Source organism: Aquarana catesbeiana, linkage group LG12 (assembly GCF_042186555.1).
Source record: "Aquarana catesbeiana isolate 2022-GZ linkage group LG12, ASM4218655v1, whole genome shotgun sequence".
NCBI lineage: Eukaryota > Metazoa > Chordata > Amphibia > Anura > Ranidae > Aquarana > Aquarana catesbeiana.
The window spans coordinates 79,010,686-79,019,209 of record NC_133335.1 but is presented as its reverse complement, the minus strand read 5'-3'; positions in this window follow the sequence as shown (position 1 = coordinate 79,019,209).

The following is an 8,524-nucleotide window of genomic DNA, read 5'->3' as shown; positions in this document are numbered from 1 at the left end:
AGAAAAGAGAGTGGGGAGGGACAAGGAACCCCCGAATCCAGGGACCTCTCCCTCCCCCCTCTACATCCCCTAGTTGCAAATACAAATCACGTGTACCAATATGCGTTGCCTTTGTGAACCCCCCCTTCTAACTATGTGTGATATACATGCACCCCATTGCCCAGCCCTATATCTCACTGCAAACCCCCTCCCCCCCCCCTTCCACTATATTCATCCCCCACCCCGCCACCCTTGTTCGTGACCCCCCCTCCTGCCTAATTAGGCTAGCCCTGGGGGCAGCACTAGTGACCTTTTTTTCCCCCCCTCCCAACCATTCTGGAGACAACTCCCCTCTCATATGACGGAAAAGTGCATTGTGACTTGCTACCACACTCTTTCCCCCCTCTCCCCTTCCCACTGCCCTCTTCCAAACCCTCAAAACAACACTTAAAACATTCATAACCCGTGAGATCACATCGTTTGTTCGTGCTTCCATCTATCACACCCCCCCCCCCCCCCCCGTGTCGTCTGCTAATTGCTCTAAGGAAAACAACAAATGAATGAAAGGAGAAAAAAAAAAAAAAAGTACATTTTCCTCCTTTCCTTTCCAATTTTGACTAGCCTTTTTCAACCCCTAGCTCTGCAGGTCCTTTTTATTATCTTCCAGCCATTTTGTTGCCCCTGTTGTTGTATCGAAAAAGTGGGTAGTCCCTAGGGCAGTGATACGTAATCGTGCGGGATACAGCAGGGCATACTCTATTTTGTGATTCCGCAGGTTGCGCTTAATGTCCCTGAATTCAGCCCTTCGTTTTTGGAGGTCTGGGGAGTAGTCGGGAAAAAATAAAATCTTGGCTCCGTTATGCAAAATATCTCCCAGCTCTCTGGCCCTACGCATCAAGGTTACCTTGTCCCTGTAGCTAAAGAGCTTCATAATTATTGGTCTGGGATATCCTCCTGATGGTGGGGCCCTAGTTGGCACTCTGTGGGCTCTTTCAATGGCAAAGAGGTGGGAGAAAGTTTCCGTCCCGAATATTCCCCTGAGCCAATTCTCCATAAACTCCTCGGGGTGGGGACCCTCACACCGCTCCGGTAGTCCTACCACCCTTACGTTGTTTCTGCGGGACCTGTTTTCCATTTCCTCTATTTTAGCATTATGTAGACCCATCTGCGTTTTTAATACCTTAAGCTCTCGTTTTAATGGAGTTAAGTCGTCCTCGACTTGACTCACTCTCTCCTCCAGTGTTGTTGTTCTGGCGATAGTCCTTTGCAGTTCTCGGCTTACTGTAATTAACTCTTCCTTTAGCCCTGTCAGCTGGTCGCACAGATCGCTTAGGGAGGCCTTACAGGAGTTGACCGCGCATAGAACATCTTTCAATGTGGGTTCCGCTTCTACTGGTGCGTTGTGCGCAGTAGCATTATTAGTCACTAATCCAGCGGACTCGCCCTCAAAGCTTTTACTGCTCGCTGTTTTTATTGTGTGCGTTGCCGCTGATCCTTTTCCTAGGCTCTTCCTGTCCCCTGAGCTTCCTGCTTGTGGTCTATCCTGCTGGTGCTGAGTACTTTTAGATGGAGATGAGGTAGAGGGGTGCGCAAATTTTTCTAGTTTAGCCGCTGCTGCCTGATTCCCCTTCTCTTTTGAAGTGCGGGTCGTTTGGGAGCTAGTGTTCTCCTGTTGCTGCAGCTCTTCTCCCTTTTTCCTAGTCATGACTAATTATATGAGTCAGAGGGATATATAAGAAGGTTTAACCACGCGTGGAGTTTATACTCTACAGCTTTTTTCTATACTCTCCTTTCCTCCTCTACTTTCCCCCACCTCTCCTCTCCCCCCCCTCCTCCTCTCTCCTCCCTCGATATCGTCTCAGACCCAGCAGTGTCCTCCAAGCAGCCGCTAGGATAGTTAACCAACCAGAAGTTAGCAGATATTACTGCACTATTAGCATTTTAAGTTGTAAAAATGGATTAGCGTCTGTTTTATTAATACAGCCCTCCGCCAGCTGACAGGAGGTATATTATCTCCAAATAAAAACAGGAACACTGAATGTCCGTGTAACAGGCTGCCTGTGCCTTCACCCCCCCCCCCCCCCCCGTCCGAGGCGGTAGCCCGACCCTCGGGAAGTGGGGAGAGATAATCCACTTTTTAATAAGCTCAATAATTGGTAGTTGGTACCTTAGTGCTACCAGCACATTGACGCTCCTGGCGGTGGCTGTGGCTCCGTTTGCTCTTCGCACGCGCCGTCTCAGCCGCCTCCTCCCGCTGGTGCCAAGATCGTTGCCCGGGTAACCGCTCGAGCAGAGAGCCCGACCCCCTCCTCCCCGCCCCGAGGGCTCGGGTCACGTCCTCTCCCGGGCGGCTGCGCTGCTACTCCAGCGTCACACTCCGGTTCAGGCAGGCGGATGGAGAGCTAAGCAGCCGGTCAAGACGCCACAGGGGGAGAGAGCTCACGCAGACAGGTCCCGATCACCGGGTTGGATCAGACAGACACGGAGGCATCGGGCTGGGGAAAGCTCACGCACGCCTCCACTCACTCCAGCATCCGGTCACGCCCCCTCAAGCCTTTTGGTGGTATTTGATCGTCTCTCTGGTTTTTATTTTTTGCGCTAAAAACTAAAAAAAAAAAGAGTGACAATTTTGAAAAAAAAAACACATTTTTTACTTTCTGCTAAAAAAACATTTCCAATAAAAATATGTAAAATTTCTTCATCAGTTTAGGCTAATATGTATTCTGCTACATATTTTTTGGTAAAAAAAATCCCAATTAGCATATATTGACTGGTTTGCGCAAAAGTTATCGCGTCTGCAAACTATGGGATATTTTTTCTAGTAATGGCGGTGATCAGCGATTTTTAGCAGGACTGCGACATTGCGGCGGACAAATTTGACACTGACACTTTTTGGGGACCAGTGACACCAATACTGTGATACTAATGACACTGGCAGGGAAAGGATTAATATCAGGGGCAATCAAAGGGTTAAGTGTGCTCCTAGGGAATGCTTTCTTAAGCCTCGTACACATGATGCGATTGTTGGCCAACCGAGCATCTGATTTTTGTCTTAAGGGCGTGTGCCAGGATCTTGTCTTGCATACCAACTGTACACAATTGTCGTGCTACAAACAAGAATGTAGTGACGTACTACGAGGAATTCCAGCTCTTGAGCACCACCCTTTGGGCCCCTTCTTCTAATGTCATGTTTGAGCATTGATTCCGAGCATGCGTGTTTGTATTTTCAACTTTTGTGTGACGGATTTGTGTACTGACCATCCGAAAATCAGACGTCAAACCGCTGTCCGCCGAAAATTTACTAGCCTATCTTCCAACATTTTGTTGGTGGAAAATTGGACAACAATTGTCAAAAGGAGCATACTAACGGTAAGATTTTAGGACAACAGTCTGTCAACAGACAATCCCCTGCCAACAATCGTACCATGTGTACGAGGCTTAAAGGGGTTGTAAACCTTCGAGGTTTTTCACCTCAATGCATTGAGGTGAAAAACCTCCTGTAATGCTGCAACCCCCCCGAGCCCCCTGTTTTACTTACCTGTACCCCCTCTATCTCGTCCCGGGGACTAGCACACCAGCAAAAGCCGGTGTCTCAGGTCCTGATTGGATAGATTGATAGCAGCGCAGCCATTGGCTCCCGCTGCTGTCCATCAAATCCAATGACCCGGGCGCCGGGCCGAGTCATACATTCAGCTTCTATGGACGCCGAATGAATGAGCGCGCCCACAAGGTAACCCCCACCCCAGGAGAGAGCTTCTCCCAGGGGGTTATCTAATGCAAGGAGGAGCCGCGAGAGCTGCCAAGGGACCCCAGAAGAGGATGTTCGGGGTCACTCTGTGCAAAAACGAGCTGCACAGTGGAGGCAAGTATGACATGTTTATTATTTAAAAAAAAATAAAAACACAGCTTTAGTGCCACTTTAAGTGTGTGTGTGTGGGTGGTTTTAGCAGGAATCATAGATCTATCATTTCCTCTGTGACAGAACGACAGTCTGCTTTGTTTACATAGGCAGACCTCCGTTCTGCCTCTCCTACGGACGATCGCTGGTGGCTGGCAGCCATTGCAGCTGCTGGACCCGCTGATTTGCTCCTGCTGTGTCCAATCACAGCACGCCCCTTAGCGGCGCGCACGTGTGCCCCAGACCCAGGAAGAGCCCTGCCGCAGTATATGTACGGTGGGCGGTCCGGAAGCGGTGAAGTTAAGATAATCATTTTACCTACAGGTAAGTCTTATATAGGCTTACCTGTAGGTAAATATCACCAACAAGCTTTACTACCACTTTAAAACTGATGCTGCCCACCTTCATTAGGACTGGACAAAGAGGGAAAGGATCTCTCTGATTTGTATTGACTGACAGCCACAATGAAGAGGTTACAATTTCTCCCTGACCTGCAAACTCTGGCCATGAGTGAGCAACACCTCAACAACCACTTTACTGAGATTCAGTTATCAATAAAGAACTGTCCTATGACAGTATTAGGGGATTGTCACTAGCTATTGTGTAACGAAATATTGTAGATACATTGTATACTTCTGGTCAGCAGAGAAGTCTATTTCTTTGTTCTTGTTATGTTTAACCACATGACCTGTGCTTACCCACTTCAATACTGGGCACTTTTAACCCCTTCCTGCCCAGGCCAATTTTCAGCCCTCTCACACATTGAATAACAATTGCGCAGTCGTCATGCAATGCTGTACCCAAACTACATTTTTATCATTTTTTGAGAAAGATAGAGCTTTCTTTTGGTGGTATTTAATCACCAATGTTTTGTTTTTTGTTTTTGTTTTTTTGCAGAATACACAAAAAAAGTCCAAACATTTTGAGAAAAAAAAATTTTTTCTTAGTTTCTGTTATAAAATTTTGCAAATAAATAATTTTTCTCCTTCACTGATGTGCGTTGATGAGGCTGCACTGATGGGGAGGCACTAGGTAATCATAATCAATAGGTGGTGATAGGCAGTGCTGATGGGGTGTCCGTCACCCTTCTCTGCCAATCATTCCACAGGCTTCCCATTGCCCAACGAATAAAATTCAAAACACTAATAATGTACAAAACCATTTATATCTCTGCCCCGAGCTACAACACCAATGTTGTCTCCAAATATCACCCGAATCGTCCCCTCCGCTCCTCCCAAGATGCCATGCCTCAATGACATCACATCATCATGCCGCAAAGTGGTGCCGTAAAAGTATGCAGAGCTGTGTATGCGTGGCTCAGTGTACATTAACACTGACAGGCAGAGATAAGCAGTTATGGCAGAAGAGACCGATAGGGTCTCTTCTGTAAAAAATACCCCTTCTCTCTCTCTGTTTCTTTTTTTCTGAGTTTAATTCCACTTTAATGGTCTCCATACATATAATTATCTTATTGAACAATTCATCACAGAATTGAACAATAGGATGGAATCCATGAATTATCAAAAAAACAAATACCATGTTATCAATTGATTGGTTAAAACTGTTCAACTCTATTTACATTATTCTGATTGGTCTGGATGGAAAATCCGATTGTAGGAAAGTAGTTAGATTGTCATGATCGATAAGTGTGTGTTAGGTTTCCACCACTCCAAGCTCCACACATATCTTTTACTGCAGCTGAAGGCATTGCCAGGGGGAGTTGTGTGACCTCTGTGAGAAGTAATAACTACCTGTAATAACAGGTAATAAAAACTAACCATGCACGCACTTAAAGTGTAACTAAAGGCAAAACTTTTTCTTTAATTTTGGATAGAGTGGAGAGGGATTAGAACACCTGGCAGTTTTTATTGCTGTCTGTGCCCCAGTTAGGGAGATTCACCTTCTCTGTTTTTCCTCTTTACCACTGAAAGAGAAAGCAAAAGAAAATCCCAAATTTGGGGGTCCCCAAGGAATTCCCTTAATTTGCTGGCATTTCCTCTCACTTCCTGTTTTGGCTATGGGACAGGAAGTGAATGGAAATCTCCCCTTTGGGCAGGCGAAAATAATTCTTACAGGGGTTATAACCCTCCCTTGCTCTATCGCATTTTGCACAAGCACGGCATCCGCTTTTTGAGACTCTCAAGGACTTCGGAGACCAACTCTGTGGGTTACCTTCCTTTCTGGTCATATCAGTCAAGGGCTTGACCAGAGACGAGAAGTTCCGAATAAACTTCCGATAATAGTTGGCAAAGCCAAGAAAATGCTGCAGAGGACATAAGCCCACGGGTCGGGGCCACTGTAGGACTCCAGTTACTCAGCTGTTGAGAGAGATGGGAGCTGGCAATTAGCCAACAGCTGAGCGGCCAGCTCAGAAAAGGAAGGGCTGAGCCCAGCCCTAACACATAATCCATCTCGCATCCCACAGTCCATCTCACATCTCATCGTCCATCTCACATCTCATCGTCCATCTCACATCTCATAGTCCATCTCACATCCCATAATCCATCTCACATCCCATCGTCCATCTCACATCCCACAGAACATCTCACATCTCACAATTCATCCCATCATCCATCTCACATCCCATCGTCCATCTCACATCCCATCGTCCATCTCACATACCACAGAACATCTCACAGTCCATCTCACATCCCATCGTCCATCTCACATACCACAGAACATCTCACATCTCACAGTCCATCTCATTGTCCATCTCACATCCCATCGTCCATCTCACATACCACAGAACATCTCACAATTCACAGTCCATCTCATCGTCCATCTTACATCCCATCGTCCATCTCCCATCCCACAGTCCACAGTCCATCTCACATCCCATCCTCCATCTCACATCCCACAGTCCATCTCACATCCCATCTCACATCCCATCGTCCATCTCACATCCCACAGAACATCTCACATCTCACAATTCATCTCATAGTCCATCTCACATCCCATCGTCCATCTCACATCCCATCGTCCATCTCACATACCACAGAACATCTCACAGTCCATCTCACATCCCATCGTCCATCTCACATACCACAGAACATCTCACATCTCACAGTCCATCTCATCGTCCATCTTACATCCCATCGTCCATCTCACATCCCACAGTCCATCTCACATCCCATCCTCCATCTCACATCCCATCTCACATGCCATCGTCCATCTCACATCTCACATGCCATCGTCCATCTCACATGCCATCGTGCATCTCACATGCCATCGTCCATCTCACATCTCACATGCCATCGTCCATCTCACATCCCATCGTCCATCTCACATCCCATAGTCCATCTCGCATCCCACAGTCCATCTCACATCCCATAGTCCATCTCACATCCCAGAGAACATCTCACAGTCCATCTCATAGTCCATCTCACATCCCATTGTCCATCTCACATACCACAGAACATCTCACAGTCCATCTCATAGTCTATCTCACATCCCATCATTCATCTCACATACCACAGAACATCTCACATCCCACAGTCCATCTCACATCCCACAGTCCATCTCACATCCCACAGTCCATCTCACATCCCATCCTCCATCTCACAGTCCATCTCACATCCAACAGTCCATCTCATAGTCCATCTCACATCCCACAGTCCATCTCCTAGTCTATCTCACATCCCATCCTCCATCTCACATCCCATCGTCCATCTCACATCTCACAGTCCATCTCACATCCCATCGTCCATCTCACAGTCCATCTCGCATCCCACAGTCCATCTCACAGTCCATCTCGCATCCCACAGTCCATCTCACATCCCACAGTCCATCTCAGGAGTAATCAGGAGGAGGTGGCTATGTTCCAACATACAGAGGGTCCATGGAAAATAAATGTACTGGGTTTCCCTGAAAAAAAGTCCTACCCCGAAAATAAGACCTAGCGTGAATTTCTGGAATGGCTGCAATATAAGCCCTACCCCGAAAATAAGCCCTAGTTAAAGTCCTTTTAAAATCATGTAATTTGTTCTGTAAAAATATTATATAATGTGCAGTGTGTCTGCTTGTGTAACCTTATTGTGGAAAATACCTTATTTACATCGCCGCTGGGCGCTCACTTGACCCGCCGAAGCTCTGCGCTTCTCCTCCTTTCACATTACTCCTAAGCTGACAGGGGATGGAATGTTTTTTTTTTATACATACCGTAAATAAATAAGACATTCCCTGAAAATAGGTCTTAGTATGTTTTTGGTAGTCAAAATGAATGACTTCCCGGTCAGCCGCTGCAGGTTGGCTCTCCTGAGTGAATTTCCGTCATTGTACGTCGGGTGCGTACACAGCAATCTGTGGCTGCACGCATGCCGCCCATTCGCTAGTGAGGAAGCCAATCAGTGCCGCCGGCCAACTGCAGTCGCTGCACAGAGAGGCAGAACGGGGACCTGTCAGTGTAAACAACAGATCCCTATTCTGTCAGGGGAGTAGAGTGAGATTGTCTGCTCCTAGTGATCAGGAACAGCGATCTTTCTCTACTCCCAGTAAGTCCCCTCCCCCCCACAGTTAGAAACAGCTCCCTAGGGAACACAGTTAACCCCTTGATCGCCCCTAGTGTTAACCCCTTCCCAGCCAGTGTCATTTATACAATAATCAGTGGCTATTTTTAGTTCTGATCGCTGTATAAATGTCAATGGTCCC